The following is a 15,744-nucleotide window of genomic DNA, read 5'->3' as shown; positions in this document are numbered from 1 at the left end:
TTACATTGTTTCTTTTACCTCTGTTTCTACCTATCTTTGTAGATTAGTATTCCATGGTGGAATGCAATTTTCACTCTCAGACTCATTTATTTGTTCAGTATTTCTGTTGGGAAAACAGGGCTTGGAGCTTCTGAGTCTGCCATTTTGTTGACATCACTTTATGCTGCAAGTTTTAGTACGTAATTTCATTTTTACATTATCAAGTAAATGCTTGAAAATAAATTTAAGATCAAACACTATTAAAAAGTTCACAAGAAAAAACTTGAGATTCCTGCCCCAGTCCTCTTCACTTCTAATCCTACTCCCTAGAAACAGCCACTTTGAAGTCTTCTACATTTTTCTTCTAGTATTATTACCATGATTCTCATGCCATGCTTTTACTGACTGCTGTTTCTTGCTGTTTGAGGTTGTACATTTTTTATTGACTTATTATAGGGGGAGAGAATTTAGTTTTCCTGCAGCTCATCTCTCCTACATAACTTTGTTACAGTCATTCCCCATTCCTACAGCACAGTTATATCATGAGGATGTTTGGCCTCAAGTTTTAAAGTAGAGATGTTAGTCAAATGTCTGGAGATCCTCCATTTTCATTTAAGAAGGGGGTAATAAAACATGATTGAAGCTCTGTGTGCCAGAAGCTTTCACATGTGATTGCTCTCTTCTATGCAGCTTAGGGTCCAGCAGGTCTCTGAGGTATTTTCCACTACCCATTAGAACATGTGTTCCTCTATATTCTAGAATCTAGATCTTCCATCAAAATCATCACACACTGGAAACTCCCAGAGTAGGTGGGTGGGTTAAAGACTCTTGTTTATTGTAAATCATTTTGGGGAGACATTTTTCACTCAAAGAAAACAGTAGAGAAAAGTGGAAAGTGTCATCAGTACTTAGGAAAAGAATTGCCTTGATCTTTAGCATAGGAGCTTCCAAGAAAAAAATCTATATTGTTGGTGGGTTGGGATAGTCTAGTGTTTCCTACCCAGCAATTACGTGACTTCACGGTGTCACCCCCATCTGCCTAGGGGGATATGTGTGCCATGGGTTTGAGGCTAGATATTAGTTTAGGTGCATACTAGCTAAAGAAATTGTTGCAAATTCCATGATGTCTTAGCTGTAAAATGGAAATGATGCTGATATTGGAAGCAGATCCAAGATGGCAGAGTAGGCAGAAATTACACTCACATCCTCCCAGAACCACATCAAAATTATAACTAAATTATAGAAAGATCAACTTGGACTTCAAGACTAGCTGAGAAGAAGTCTCATTACCAAAGATTTACAAATGAAGCCACATATAGAGATTGAAAATTCAGAGATATCTCAACTGCAGAGGTCCTCCCTGAGGATGGAATTGTCTCAACCTCACACCAGCCTCCCCAGCCTGGAGCACAAGTGTCGGGAAGAGGATCCCACATAACATCTGGCTGGGAAAATCAGCAGGGATTTGATTTGTGTGAAACAGGAGACTGCTGGAAACCTGGGCAACCTCTTAAAGGGCCAGCACAGAAAATCTACCAGACACTACACTGGGCTCCAGTGGAGAGACAATGGCTTGGAGGGAACCAAAATAATGCAGATTTAATTTCATGGCTTTGGGGAAAGGGCTGGAGGGACAGCAGTGTTTAGCCCCTCCCACATTGCCCACAGACACCATCTTTTCTGGGTGAAACACTTCTCCCATATGGCATTAGCCTGGGGAGCTACCCTCGCCTCACACTGGGAGAGGCTGAGTTCTGTGACTTTAGGTCAAGGACTATTTTCCCCACATACCTGACCAACATCAACATTCCTGTGTAGGACACACCACCACAGCCACTACAAAAACCGCTTCACACATCACTTAGGTGACTACATTAGCCAGCCTTATTGACTCACTGAGGTCCCATCCTGCCAAACTCCCACTAGGCTGTGGGATTCATCTACTGGTGTAGCCCAGCAGGACCATGCTAATCTTTCTTAAGAAACTCTTGAGAAATTCCAGCAAACTCAGGGATGCCAGAGACACACAAGGAGAGGTTTAATTGTGTGGCTTTACTGCAAGGAAGGTCTTCCCAATGTCCTAAGAGGAGCCACCACTCTTGTGCAATGTCCTCTCTCCACATGGCCAAAACTTAATCTGTTTTAGCTTGATGACCTGTACTGGCTCCACTCTGACAACTCTCTTAGACCCAGTCCTATCTAAAGGGTACAGAGACCCCAAGCAGATGGTGACTGGCCTTGCTCAACCCTGAGACTTTTAGTGAGGGGTCTCACACCCAGCACTGTTTTAGAGTTTGAATCTATGTTAAACTACTGAATACTACTCACCCCTACCTACATGGTGACTGAAAAACTCAAATACTGACATAGGCTCTATCAGTGGCTGAGCTTAACTGGCAGCCAGCAAACAGAGGAAGATCTCAGGGTGTCTTAGGCCTTCTGCTGATCTGCCCAGCTCAGAACTAGTGGCAACTGATATTCATACATACCTTAGGACTTACAACTTGCTTTAAGGCATAGAAAAGGCATCTACCAACTGTAGAACACTTGTAGTTCCTAAGCAGTATCCCAGGAGCAGTCATAGGGAGTGTCTGATATTGACCTGCATGGAGTCCTTCCTGTAAGGCTCCAGAACCAACACACATGGTGGGTAGTTTCAATCCGCATCTCAGCATGTTCCAATTACCTCCAAAAGTGGCATAATCAAAGAGGAGGGCTTGGCAAGCAGCAGACCATGCTAGGATGAATGTAGCTTGTGGGGTGAGCCCCCACACAGCAACTCGTACACTATAGTTGGAGTCAGTCCTCAAAGTCAGCCAGCTGGAGGGTCAACCCCACCTATGGATGGGCCAACAGTAAACAAAACGCAACTACAACTAGAGGCTCACATAATCCACACAATGGATGCTCTTGGAGCACCCAGCTCATGTGATCAGGGAGACAGACTGTGCAACTATGTTCCACAGGACACCTACTACATAAGGACACTCTACCAAACTGGAAGACATAGAACATCTAACTAATACACAAAAACAAATACAGAGAGTCAGACAAAAAGAGGAAACAAACATAAAAGCTCCAAATGAAAGAACAGGAGAAGTCCTCAAAAGAATAAATGAAACGAAGGCAAACAATACACCAGGTACAGAGTTAAAAAAAAATGATTAAAACAATACTCAAGAAGTAGGGGAGAATGGATAAACTCAATGGATCTATGCAAGGAGTTTGCATTCAAAGGGACATAGAAGCCATAAAAGAGTCTGAAATGAAGGATGCACTACATGAAATAGGAATACACACACTACAGGAAGTCAACAGCAGATGAAGCAGATAATCAATCAGCAATTTGGGAGATAAGGTAGCAAGAAACACTCAGAGCAATAAAGGAAAAAGGAAGTTTTGGTAATAAGGATAATTTAAGGGGCTTCTGGGACAACATCAAGCATAACAACATTTGCATCATACAGGTACCAGAAGGAGAAGAGAAAGAACAAGCGATTAAGGATGTATTTGAAGAAACAATGACTGAAACCTTCCCTAACCACCACCACCCCCCAGGAGTCCAAAAAATGCAGAGCCCCAAACAAAATGAACACAAAGTAGCCCATAACAAGACATATGATATTTAAAATGCCCAATGATAAAGACAGATAGAATCTCAAATGCAGCAACAGAAAGACAGTTACCTATGAGGGAGTTCCCATAAAACTCAACAGAAACTTCCCAGGTTGGACATGATTGGCATGATATATTCAAAGTGATGAAGAGCAAGAACCTATGATCAAGACTACTCTACCTAGCTAGGCTATCATTTAGAATTGATAGAGAGGCTCCAGACAAGAACAGCTAAAGGAGTTCATCACCATCAAACCAGTATTACAAGAAATGTTAAAGGAACTTCTTTAAGAAGTAGCAGAAGAAAAAAGACCATAACTATGAATAATGGCAACTATGTACCTATCAAAACTTAAATGTCAATGGATCATATGTTCCAATCAAAAAACAAACATATGTGAATGACTAAGAAAACAAAACCCTTGTATATATGCCTACAATAGACCCGCTACGTATTAAAACACACACACAGACTGAAAGTAAGAAGTGGAAAAAGATATTTTATGGAAATGCAAATGAAAAAAAATGAAGGGATAGCAAAATTTATATCATACAAAAAAGACTTTACAAAAAGGCTTCATAAATTTTTAACCACACTTATGCAAGAAAAAAAGAGAGAGAGGATCCATCTAAATAAAATCAGAAGTTTGAGAGAAAAAGTAACAACTGAACCACAACAATACATACAATAATGTGAAAATAATACAAACTATATGTCAACAAACTGTACCATCTGAAGAAAATAATTGAATTCCTATAAACATACATACTTCCAAACTAATTCAAGAAGAAACAGAAAATCTGAACGGAATTATTACAGCCATTGAAATTAAAGCAGTAATTCAAAAATTTTAAACAAACAAAAGTCCTGAACCAGATGGTTTAATAGGTAAACTTTTACCAAATATTTCAAGAGCTAACACCTATCATTATCAAACTATTCCACAAAATTCAATAAGAGGAAAGACTCCCAAACTCACTTGGTGAGACAGGCATTATCATGATTCCAAACAGATAAGGACTCTACAAATAAAGAAAAGTATAGGAGAATATCCCCAATGAACATAGATGGCAAAACCTTAACAAATTATTAGCAAATCAAATTCAACAGTACATTAGAAAGATCACACATCAAGTGGGATTCATCAGGAAAACTACTAGAACTCATCGATGAGCTCAGTAAAGTAACAGCATACAAAACAAATATTCAGAAATTAATTGCTTTTATTAATCCTCACCCAAGTATATTTTTTTCCATTGCTTTTTCAGAAATAGTGAAAGGGAGAGAGAGGGAAAGAGAGAGAAACATCAATGTGAGAGACACACACCGACTGGGTGCTCCCCGCACGCACCCCAGTTGAAGCTGGGGTTTGAGCCTGCAACCACAGTATGTGCCCTGGGGCAGAATCAAACCCAGGGCCTTACAGCCTGCAGGCCAAAGCTCTAACCACTGAGCCAAATAGACTAGTATGGAAATTGTTTGCATTTTTATACACCAATAATAAACTATCTGAAAGAGAAACTAAAAAGAATCCCATTAAAAAATACCTACCAGTAAATTTAACCAACGAAGTGAAAGAAGTGTGCTTGGAAAACTGTGAGATATTGAAGAAAGAAATTGAAGATACAAATAAGTGGAAGATTATACCATGCTCATGGATAGGAAGGCTAACATCATTAAAATGTCCACCCTACCAAAAACAAACTTCAACACAATTCTTATCAAAATACTAATGGAATTTCTTAAAACTAGAAAAAAAATCCAAAAATTTATATGGAACCACAAAAGATGTCAAATAGCCAGAGCAATCTTCAGAAAGAAGAACAAGCTTGAAGGTATCTTGCTACATTGCAGTATATCAAACTATACTACAAGATATAGTTATCAAAACAGCATGGTACTAACTCATAGACACAGAGAACAAATAGACGGTTGCCAGATGGAAAGGGTCTGGGGGGAACAGGTAAGACAGGGGAAAGGATTAAAATGTATAAACTGCCAGTTGTAAAAACAGTCATGGGGATATGAAGTACTATATTAGTCAATAATATTGTAATAACTGTGTATGGTGTCAGATGGGTGCTACACTTATCTGAATGATCGTTTCATAAGTGACATAAATGTCTAGACATTATGTTGTCCACCTGAAACTAATATAATATTGTATGTCAGCTGTAGTTGAAAAAGAAAAAACTTACTTAAAAATAACGGCATGGCTCTAGCAAAAGAACGGCCACATAGATCAATGGGACAGAAGAGAGAGCGCAGAAATACAGCCATGCCTTTATGTCAATTAATGTACAACACAGGAGTCAAGAGCATTCAGTGGGTTAAAGACTGTCTATTCAATAAGTGGTGCTGGGAAAATTGGACAGATACATGCAAATAATAATAATAATAACTAGACCACCTTCTTACACCATATACAAGAATAAACTCAAAGTGGATTAAAGACTTAAAAGTAAAACACAAAACTCCTAAAAAATTATAGGCAGTCAAATCTCCAGCCTTTTCTTAGCAATACATTTCCTGATATATCTCCTTAAGCAAGGGAAAGAAAAGAAAAATGAACAAATGGGACTACATCAAACTAAAAAGGGTTTGCACAGCAAAAGAAACCAACAACAAAAAAGACAGCCTACCCATTGGGAGAATATATTCACAATGATACATTGGATAAAGGGTTAACATCCAAAATTTATAAAGAAGCCATACAATGCAACACCAAAAGAATCAAACAGTCCAATTAAAAAGTGGGCAGAGGACCGGAATAGGCGCTTCTCCAAAGAGGACATATAGATGGCCAATAGACCTATGAAAAGATACTCAACAGTCACTAATCATCAGAAAAATGGAAATTGAAACTACAAAGAGATAATCATCTCACACCTGTCACAATGACTATCACCAATAAGTTAACAAACAAGAGGTGATGTAGAGGATGTGGAGGAAAGGGAACCCGCGCACTGTTGGTGGGAATGCAGACTGGAGCAGCCACCGTGGAAAACAGTATAGACGGTCCTTAAAACACTAAAAAGGGAACTGCCCTATGGCTCAGTGATTCCTCTTCTGGGAATATATCTGAAGAAACAAAGCGCTTATTCGAAAGAATATATGCAGCCCTATGTTCATTGCAGCATTATTAGAATAGCCAAGATATGGAAGCAACTCAAGTACCCATCAATAGATGAGTGGTAGAAACAAGTGGTGGCACATATACACAATGGACTATTGGACATAAAATGAGATAGAAATTTAACCATTTGGGACAGCATGGATGGACTTAAAGGTATTATGTGAAATGAAACAAGTCAGACAAAGACAATTACCATATGATTTCCCTTATATGTGGAATCTAAAGAACAAAATAAATGAACAAACAAAATGGAAGCAGACTCATAGATACAGAGAGTGGACTGATAGCCCCCAGATGGGAGATTGGGAGGGGCCTTGGGTGAAAAAGTGAAGAGATTTAGAAGAACAAATTGGTAGTTTCACACTAATCACAGAGATGTAAAGTACTACATAGGGAATATAATGAAAAGTATTGTAATAACTATGTACCGTGCCAGGTGAGTTCTGGAAATATATGGGACACTTTCTAAAGTATATGATTATCGAACCACTATGCTGTACATCTGGAGCTATTATAATATAAAAATGTATGTAAATTGTAATTAAAAAATGATTTTTTTAAAAAAATTACCTATATCCTAGGGTTGATCTGGAATGGGAAAGCATAAATGTAAAGGACCTGGTTTTTATGCACCAATGATAACCTTCAAATTGTTAGAATTATCTGTAGTTCAATTTCTCAATTGGTTGACAGTTTTTAAAGCAGCCTAGAAGAGGCTGACAGAGTTGTAAAGCGAAAGGCCAAGAACCTTTTGTAGCAATATGGAGCCAAAGAGCCCTACCCCAAACACATAACTTCAAGGTGTAGAAGAAGGTTAGACAGCTGGGAATGTTTATTCCATAAGGAAGTGGGGAACCAGGCAATCCAGCACATCAGAATCTCTAGAGGCTTTGGTCTCACAGACCCACCTAGCAGGAACAGTCTTCCTGATTTGTGAACAGAAGTCCCTCAGCCCTGGAGCCTCTCAGTCCCAAGCACATAGGTCTGGTGGGTAAACCTTTCTCCCATTCACACTGATAGAAGTTGCAACCATGGTGACCCTAGAAGTTGCCACCAGGTCACTTAGGGTGTGTGGCAGCCAAGGAGCTTAATACAGGGAGTGCTGGGAGTCAGGAAAGACAAATAACACCCACAGCTTGAATGTACCTACTCCCTCTGACACAAGTCTTCACTTTCAGGTCAGCCAATGGGGGCGATGGCTGGATTGAAATATACAAACTTGTGGAGGCGGTGGTAAAGAAGTTACAAAAGTAAGGCTGCTTCATGTCATAGGGTGTTTTCCCCTGCCAGGCAGAGTACACAGCCATTTACACTCAGTGGGCATGGGGGTCCCTCCAGTCAGGGGCACAGCCCAGAACAGTGCTCTGAAGAAGAAAAGGACAGGCCATACTGATCCATCAGGGCTGGGAGGCTGCTTGGTTCCAGGCTGGAAGTCAGGCCATAGTGCAAGGGACACAGGCTGCCATTGAGGACCTCACAGGTTAGAAAGGAAGTAAATCAGCAATTTGGTAACCGAACCCCTGGCTGGATAAATGGTGCTGGGGGCCAAAGGGAAAGGGCAAAGGACTTATAAGGCAGCTTGAAGGAAAAAACAAAATCCCTGGGAGAAAGTGTAGGATTGCTTCACAGAGGATGCAGAAATTTGAACTAGGTCTTGTAGGATGAGGAAAGACAGGGTAACTTTTGTGGAGTGAGTGGAAGGTTTGGCTGAAGACTGAGGTTAACCCAGGGGAGGGCTGGGAGAGGAGGCTGGACTGACACAGTGGGACTAAGGCCATAGAGGTTCATAATGTCAGCCCAAAGGGGCTTGGACTTCCAGCTGTGAGCAATAGGGAGCTATGGAAGAATCTGGAGCAAGGGTGTGACATGATCAAGGCTGAGTTTCTAGACAAAAAGGAACAAGAGCCAAAGGCAGTAGCGAGCAGAGCTAGGAACTTGTGGTGCCCATTTAGCTGAGGAGTATGGAGGTAAGCAGATCTATTAGACAGTGACAGGGAGGGGAAAGAGGGATGGATTCTTGTGAAGAGAGAGAATAATTTAAGATGAGATGAGGGCAGGGAAGACAGGCAAGAGGGGAAGAGCAGTGAAGGTCCAAATAAATTTACAGCAGAAGAGACCATGTGGGAGGCCCTCTCACAGGATGCATAGGTGTGAGTCTCCCTGTGCTTGCACCGTGCATGAGCACAGGCCTGTGTGTGTGAGAGAGAGAGAGAGAGGGTGAGAGAGAGGGAGGGAGGCAGAGGGTGAGAGAGAGAGACTATGGGCTGTTGGGAGCACAGGGCTGGAGCAGGGTGCCATCCCAGCACTACTTTCCAGGAGAACCAGGACCTTCCCGGAATCCTTCACTTTTATGGGAACTACTGGCTTTTAGAAAATGGGCCCCAACTCAAAGTTGGGTTGGAGAGCAAGGTAGTTGTCATGCACTCTTTCTGTGGCTGCTCCTGAGGGTTTTTTGAGCCTATGTTTATGCCATCTCACGAAGTGTGCTTCCTCCCCAGCCCAAACCAACGGATATCCTTCATCACCTACTCCACATATGGCCAAACTATCATGAAGCTCACCTCAGACAGGTAAGTGCTCCTTAATCCCCCAAGAGAGGCAGAGTGGGAAAGATGGAAAGGAGAGCCAAGGAGTGAGGGGTTCCCTGAAACAGCATGAAGAGCACACAGGTGTGCAGGTTGGGCAGGGTCTCATGAGCTTCCCTCAGTGCCCACCTGACACCAGCCTCAACACCCAGCACACACTGCACCTGGCTGCACTGGCAATGGCTGACATCTGTGGTTCTAGGCCATCCCTGCCCCTCTAAGTGACGTGCCCTAAATCTCTCGCTCACACTCTCCCTTTTCTTTAGAATAGGTTGACTGTGTGGAGTCTTGAGATCTGGTAGGCTGGTAGTGCAAGGAGTGGGTCTTTTATGAATACTGGCCTGTGTTTGGCACCTGCAGTGCTCTGTCACTCTCTGCCCTGGGCCAGTGGGGCTTAGGGGCACTGACAGTAAGAACCAGTAAAGAAGTGCTTTTTTGTGTTGAAGGGACAGGCTTCAGTGGAGTGGACCTTGGTCCCTTGGTGGGTCTGAGGCAGGGCCCCTGAGCAGCGTTGTGAACAGCAGGTGGGGCTGGGTGTTTGAGGAAAGCAAGAAAGTCCAGCATCTCAGGTGGTCTTAAGCATCCCCATCATTGTTCCCAAAGCCTGACCATGGGAAATTATTAAGTTTCTGAGCAGCTGGGAGGTTGAGATTCCCATGGAAACAAAAGACTGGAACCCAAGTCAGAGTGGGTAAAGCCCCAAAGAGAGGTTAAGGACTCTGAGGGGAGGCTGCATCCAGGATTTGTGGCACCAAGTTGCTGTTAAGGATCTCAGAGAGAATCAGGAGCAACAAAGGGACTGAGAGACAGCCAGGCTGCTGGGAGCGGGGGTGGTGGAATCAGGGCATGCAGACAGCACCCCCATGTCTGGCTCTGAGGAGAAGCAGGGAAGGGACTGGTTGTGCTCCTGACTAGGGGAAGGCCTGGTTCTGTGTCAGCCTGTGGATTGCGTTTAGGAGACAGAGACCCAAGTGGGTTTGAGGGGCTGAAAGCAAGTCCATGGGGAGGACTCTGGAGGAGGCAGAGAGAGTGGCAATGGGGGCTGGTCTTGGGCCTCTGGTGGAAGGGGACGCCTGGGGGACAGGAAGACCACTGCCTCCTCCAAAAGCTGGGGCTCAGGGCCCAACCAGGACAACCTGCAGGGAGGCCCCTGGAGGTCCTTCCAGGTCCTCCACGAAAAGTGAAGCTGAGGTCTCCCCCATGGGGAGGTACCAAGAGTGGGCATGGGGCTTAGGGAATAGAAAAGTGTGAATCCCGTAAGAGGCTGGTACTCTAAGCGGAGATCTCGTAGAGGCACCAGGAGCCTGGCGGTCCTTCCAGGAGCAGAGCTGAGAGGAGGGCTGAGGGGTAGCTCCAGGGAGAAGCAGCTCAAATCAGAGCAAGGCCAGGGGAGCTGGGTCCAGGCCAGAGCTGGGAGGGGCTGACTTTCCCGCATGTGTGTGGTGCAGTGGAAGAAACAAGAATGTTGCAAAGTGCTGTGTGCGTAGGGGATAGTTTGTGCTGAGCAGGACAGGGCCTGGCTCAGCCTCCCCTGGCCCTGGGTCCTCTCCCTCCTCAGTCCTGGGCTGGGCAGGTCATATCCCAGGACAGCATCTCTTCTGCCTGTGATGAGACACAGGCCTTCAGGGCCCAGGCTCTGCTTGGCCCTCTGTGGCAGCTCATCTTGTGGCCCTGCATTAGCCTGAACATAAGCCCCACCCTCCTGTCCCAGCTGCAGCCTGCCCTCTGCTTTCCCAGAGCTAACAGGCAGGTACCCGAGGCGGCCTGCAGAGCACTGCTCCTATGGGACATGGAGCCCTCAGGGCCACTTCCCAGAGGTGGTCTTGTTCTTCAGGGGCAGTGAAGGCCAGGACCCTGGCACATGCATTAAGCAGCTTGGCTACTTCCTGCAACACAGGCCCAGAGGGGGCGGGGCTTGGAAGGACCCAGTCAACCTCAGGGTTGGTGCCAGGGGAGGTGGGGATAAGGCAGGGGATTAGCAGGATGAACTTTTCAAACTCAGCCTTACCTGTTGGAGGAGACTGTGCCCACCTCAGGGATCCCTTAGGAGCTTCACTTACTGTCAGTCCTGTTGTAGGTGCAGGGTTGACACCACACATCCAGGGATGCTTCCCCCTCTGACCGTGGGTGCTCAAGGCAGGGCCCTTGTGAGGTCCCCTGAGATCTATGTGCCTGAGACAGTGATGAGCTCAGAGAAAGCCAGGCCATAGTCCTGGAGCCAGCATAGCATCATCCCCCAGCCCCATCCAGTGCTCACCAGATGAGGGACAGAGCAGGCCTGAGCAAGGCCTGTCAATTTCAAAGTCACAGGCAGAAGGGCCAGGACAGGGCCAGCTGACCGTCCTCCCCCATCCAGGCAGGTCAGCACAAGGCTAAAGGGCATCCGGACAGCTTGGGAGTCTTTTTAACTGTCAACTCCTCATTGCACCTCAACACTCTTTTTTATTTTCAGAAATCAAATACAGAAAGGTCTTAACAGACTTCGAAAGATAGTGCCTGAAGGATCCACAAACATGCAAGAAGGACTTAAATTGGTACACACTGCAAGAACTCTATCTAGTCTGCTTGTCAAGTTTTCAGACGTTATTGGGGTCATCTCACTGCCTTCCCTCAACATTCCTTCATTTTGTTTCAGGCAGTTGAGCAGATGCAAAAAGAGCGATCTGGAGGTAAGCTGCCTGCCCATTTCATTGTTGTCATGTCCAGGGTAGAGCCAGGCAGGGCCTCAGTGAGGTCTGGATGCAGACCCACCTTGGTCACTTCCTAGACCTGGCACTGGAGCAAGTCACTTGCCCTCTGTGTGCTGCAGGCTCCTCCCCTGTGCAGTGAGGATTAAAACCACCCCAGGGAACTTTCTCAGAACTACATGGGATCATTCTTGGTTCTTATTAAATATGAGGTATGTGACCTACAGTCGGGCTGCATGAAAAGGGGAAAGAAAAGCCAGAGGACCTCGGACACACAGGATTCAGTTTACAGAAGAAAGCTGATTGCCCCTTGCTGCCCACACTTGTCTCTGCCACAGTTCTGGCTCTGACTCCTGTTCCATTCAGCTTCTTCCCTTTGGGTGACTCTTGTCCTGTGATGGTGTCTCCATCATGGCAAAGGCTGAGTTCAGCCCAGAACCATCTTTGTTTGGACTATAGGGTCGCAGCTGTGGTCAGGGAAGACATGTGGACCTGGTTGTCAATGGCATTGACTGGGCATAGGATCTGCTGCCCAAGTGCCTCTGACCTTAACTTCTTAATCTCTGGGCCCACAGATGCCAGCAGGAGTTCCACAGGCACTGTCTGGAGGGGAAGCCCAACCTTCAACTCAGTGGGGTCTGGCTTCTCCTTCCTCTGCTCATCTGAAAGGGTTATGCTTGTCCACTGAAATAGCTCGAGTTACCTTTTAGGACAAAGGCTGCACCAGCTGGTGTCAGTGAGGGTTCAATAGGAAGAGACCTGAGCTGGACTCAGTCTCCCCATCTGTAAAGTGGATTTGGTCAAATGCCTCCTCTTCCTCCAGAGGCAGTAGCCAAGTCTTCCAGGAGCTCTGGATGGGATATGTTTTGGTGGAGGAGGTGAAGCGAGCAGTGCTGTGGCCCTGACTGCCTGGCGCTGGTCACTCCAGGTACATGGAATGACCAGTCTATTCCCTGGTATTTCTTCAGGAAACAAGGATCCAATGATGATTATTGTTATAACTGGAGTAATAATGCAATACTGGGCGCACTTAGAGGCAAAGAGAGAGGTGGGTCCAGTCCACTGATACTAGTATTTTGCTCCAAGTATTTGGTGATTTTTACTCAAAACTGTCTTTATATAGGCTTCAAGGGCTCAGAAAATAGGGGCTATCATTTACGGCGTGGGTGTAAATGACGATAGTCGACAACAGGTAATTCCGAACAGGTAACCAGAAGCCCCCCCCAGAACATTTTGGGAACCATTCAAAGGCAGCTTTCCAAGGGTCACCCAGAGGATGGCCCTTTAACTCACTGCAAGTGTCTGGACAACAGATTGCCACAGCTGAAATGACTACCAGTGTTGTGTAAAACCTACAACCAGAGGTGTGGGTGGAAGTGCTTTCCCCTCCTGAGGCTGGCCAACACCAGGGTCTGGCCCTAAGGGTCTAGCATGGCCTGAGGCCAAGTACTGTCTCCTGGGAGGGGGGACTGCTATTCCTCAACACCTGACTGTGGTTCATGCTGTCACCTCTCCATGTAGCTTTTGGAAATTGCAGACAGCAAGAATCACATATTTGCAGTGGACTCTGGATTCAAGGGTCTAGGAAAGATCGCAGATTCAGTGAGTTGTGCTGGGCAAGAGGTGAGGAGGGTCCCACCATGACCTTTCCACTCCCTTCCTGATCCACCTATCGATCTATTGTAGCTGGCTAGTAGTTCCTGTATTGAAATTACAAGCATGGAGCCTTCAAGTTTATGTGCCGAAGGTAAGATATGAAGTTGCTGTTGTGAACACAGCAGAGTGTATTTGTGTGTTGTGAGTCTGTACTGTGCATGTGGTGGGGTGCTGTGAGCATGTGATTTCAATGTGTGTGGTATGTGTGATGGAGGTGAATGTGAGGTCTGTGGTTGTGTGTAGTGTGTCCGCACAGAGTGGTCTCAGTGTGTGTCATGTGTGTGGTGGGTGTGAATGTGGTGTCCATGGCTGTGTGATGTGTCTGCATGGAATGGTCTTAGTGTGTGTTGTGTGTGGTGGAGGCGAATGTGGTGTCTGTGGACCTGTTGTGTGTCTGCATGGGGTTGCAGTGTGGGAATGTGCACTGTGCAGGTAATGCTATGACTGTTGATTTGGGACAGGTTACAGAGTTGCTGCATAAGTACATGCATCTAATTACATTTCTACCAGTTGTATTGAGATATAATGGACAGAGAGCACTGTGGAATTAAGATGTCCCAGTTTAACGACTTGAAACTTATATTGTGATATGATTACAATAACAAATCTAGTGTAATTATCTTTTGGATCTCAAAGCCAAAAGTCTAGTGAACAACTGAGAAAAAACATTTTAGAAACCTCAACAAAAAGCTAGCAAATAGAATCCAACAATATATATAAAGGAAAATGCAACAAGACTAACAAGGGGGCACCCAGGAAATGCAAGTTTGATACTAGATTTGAAATATCAATGCAATTTAGCACATCAGCAAGACAGAGGAGAAAATCATGAATATCTCAGTGGAGAAGGGAATATTTGCACAATGTTCACCTTCCAGTGTCATGCTAGGACCCAGGCATACGAAAGGCATCCTTCCACACTAATACTCAGGGGAACATGACACCCAGGGTTAAATGGCAGTGCTCTCCCTGACATCTATCTGGAACTTAACAAAGATGCCTTCTCCTACCCCCCCCCTACACCCGACCCAGGGTGCCTCCATCAGTGCACTGAGGGTCTCCTAGCGTTACCTCTCTGATAGGAGCCCTCCCTCTGTCACTAGCTCTGGATTTGCACTCTGGAGCACCCAAGTGCCTGGGCTCTGAGCCTCTGAGGTGAGGGATGACTGCACTCCCCCAGAGGTGACAGCACCCTGCCAGATCCAACTGGATGCAGACCCAGGAAGCTGGCTCTGGCCTCTGTGCTCTCCATGCTAGACTATAGTACAATAGGTCGTGGGGTCAGAGAGAACTGCTTGCATGTCTGAGCTCCTACCCTGGAGCAGGTGCTTCATCTGCAAGCTCCACTCCTGTGTCAAGAAGTGGAGAGAACAGTCTCCACCTTCAGATCTATTGTTTGAAAAAGGCCTGTGGATTTTGCAGTGACTGGCACAGGATCTAGTAGCTGGCAGGCCCTGCCCAGCAGTGGCAGACACTAATACTTCCACCAAGATCTCGGGCTCTCGCCACCCCATGCTGAGCCCAGGCTGGAGGGGAGGGTTGAAGAACTGCAGGATGAAGGTCTCTCCAGCTCCTGGTAGCAGCTGACTCCTTCTGTCTTCTGAACCTGGGACTTACAATATGAGGCATGGAGGTGGGTTACAGGCTCCCTCCCACAAGTAGGTCTCTACCTGCTTCTCCTCTTTAAAGTGCCAGCTGAGCAGCCAGCCTGACTGCTTCATTTCCTGAATATGCCCCCTGGACACACACAGGCCATGGCTTTGAGCAGCCGTGAGACCTCATATCAGGAGGCAATGGGACTTTCCTCCCCTGAGGCAACCAAGCTGAGGTGAACGGTGCCCCACACACTCCTTGAACCAGCCCAGCATGACCCAGCATCTCTGCTGTGACCTACAGAGTTGCCATCTGTGAAAGCTGCCACAAGTGTGGCACTTAAGGGAAACTCAAGGTGCAGGCTGGCTCTGGGACAAGCAGAGGCCTCTGCTGGCCTCCCTGCCTCCAGGTCTGAGCTCCAGAACCTCCTCCACTCAGGGTCCTGGGCACTGACAGGCTCCTGCCCTAAAGCAGCCTGGCACTGGACTCAGA

Source organism: Miniopterus natalensis, chromosome 14, assembly GCF_054644295.1.
Source record: "Miniopterus natalensis isolate mMinNat1 chromosome 14, mMinNat1.hap1, whole genome shotgun sequence".
In the NCBI taxonomy this organism is placed as follows: Eukaryota; Metazoa; Chordata; class Mammalia; order Chiroptera; family Miniopteridae; genus Miniopterus; species Miniopterus natalensis.
Note: the sequence above shows the minus strand (reverse complement) of the source record.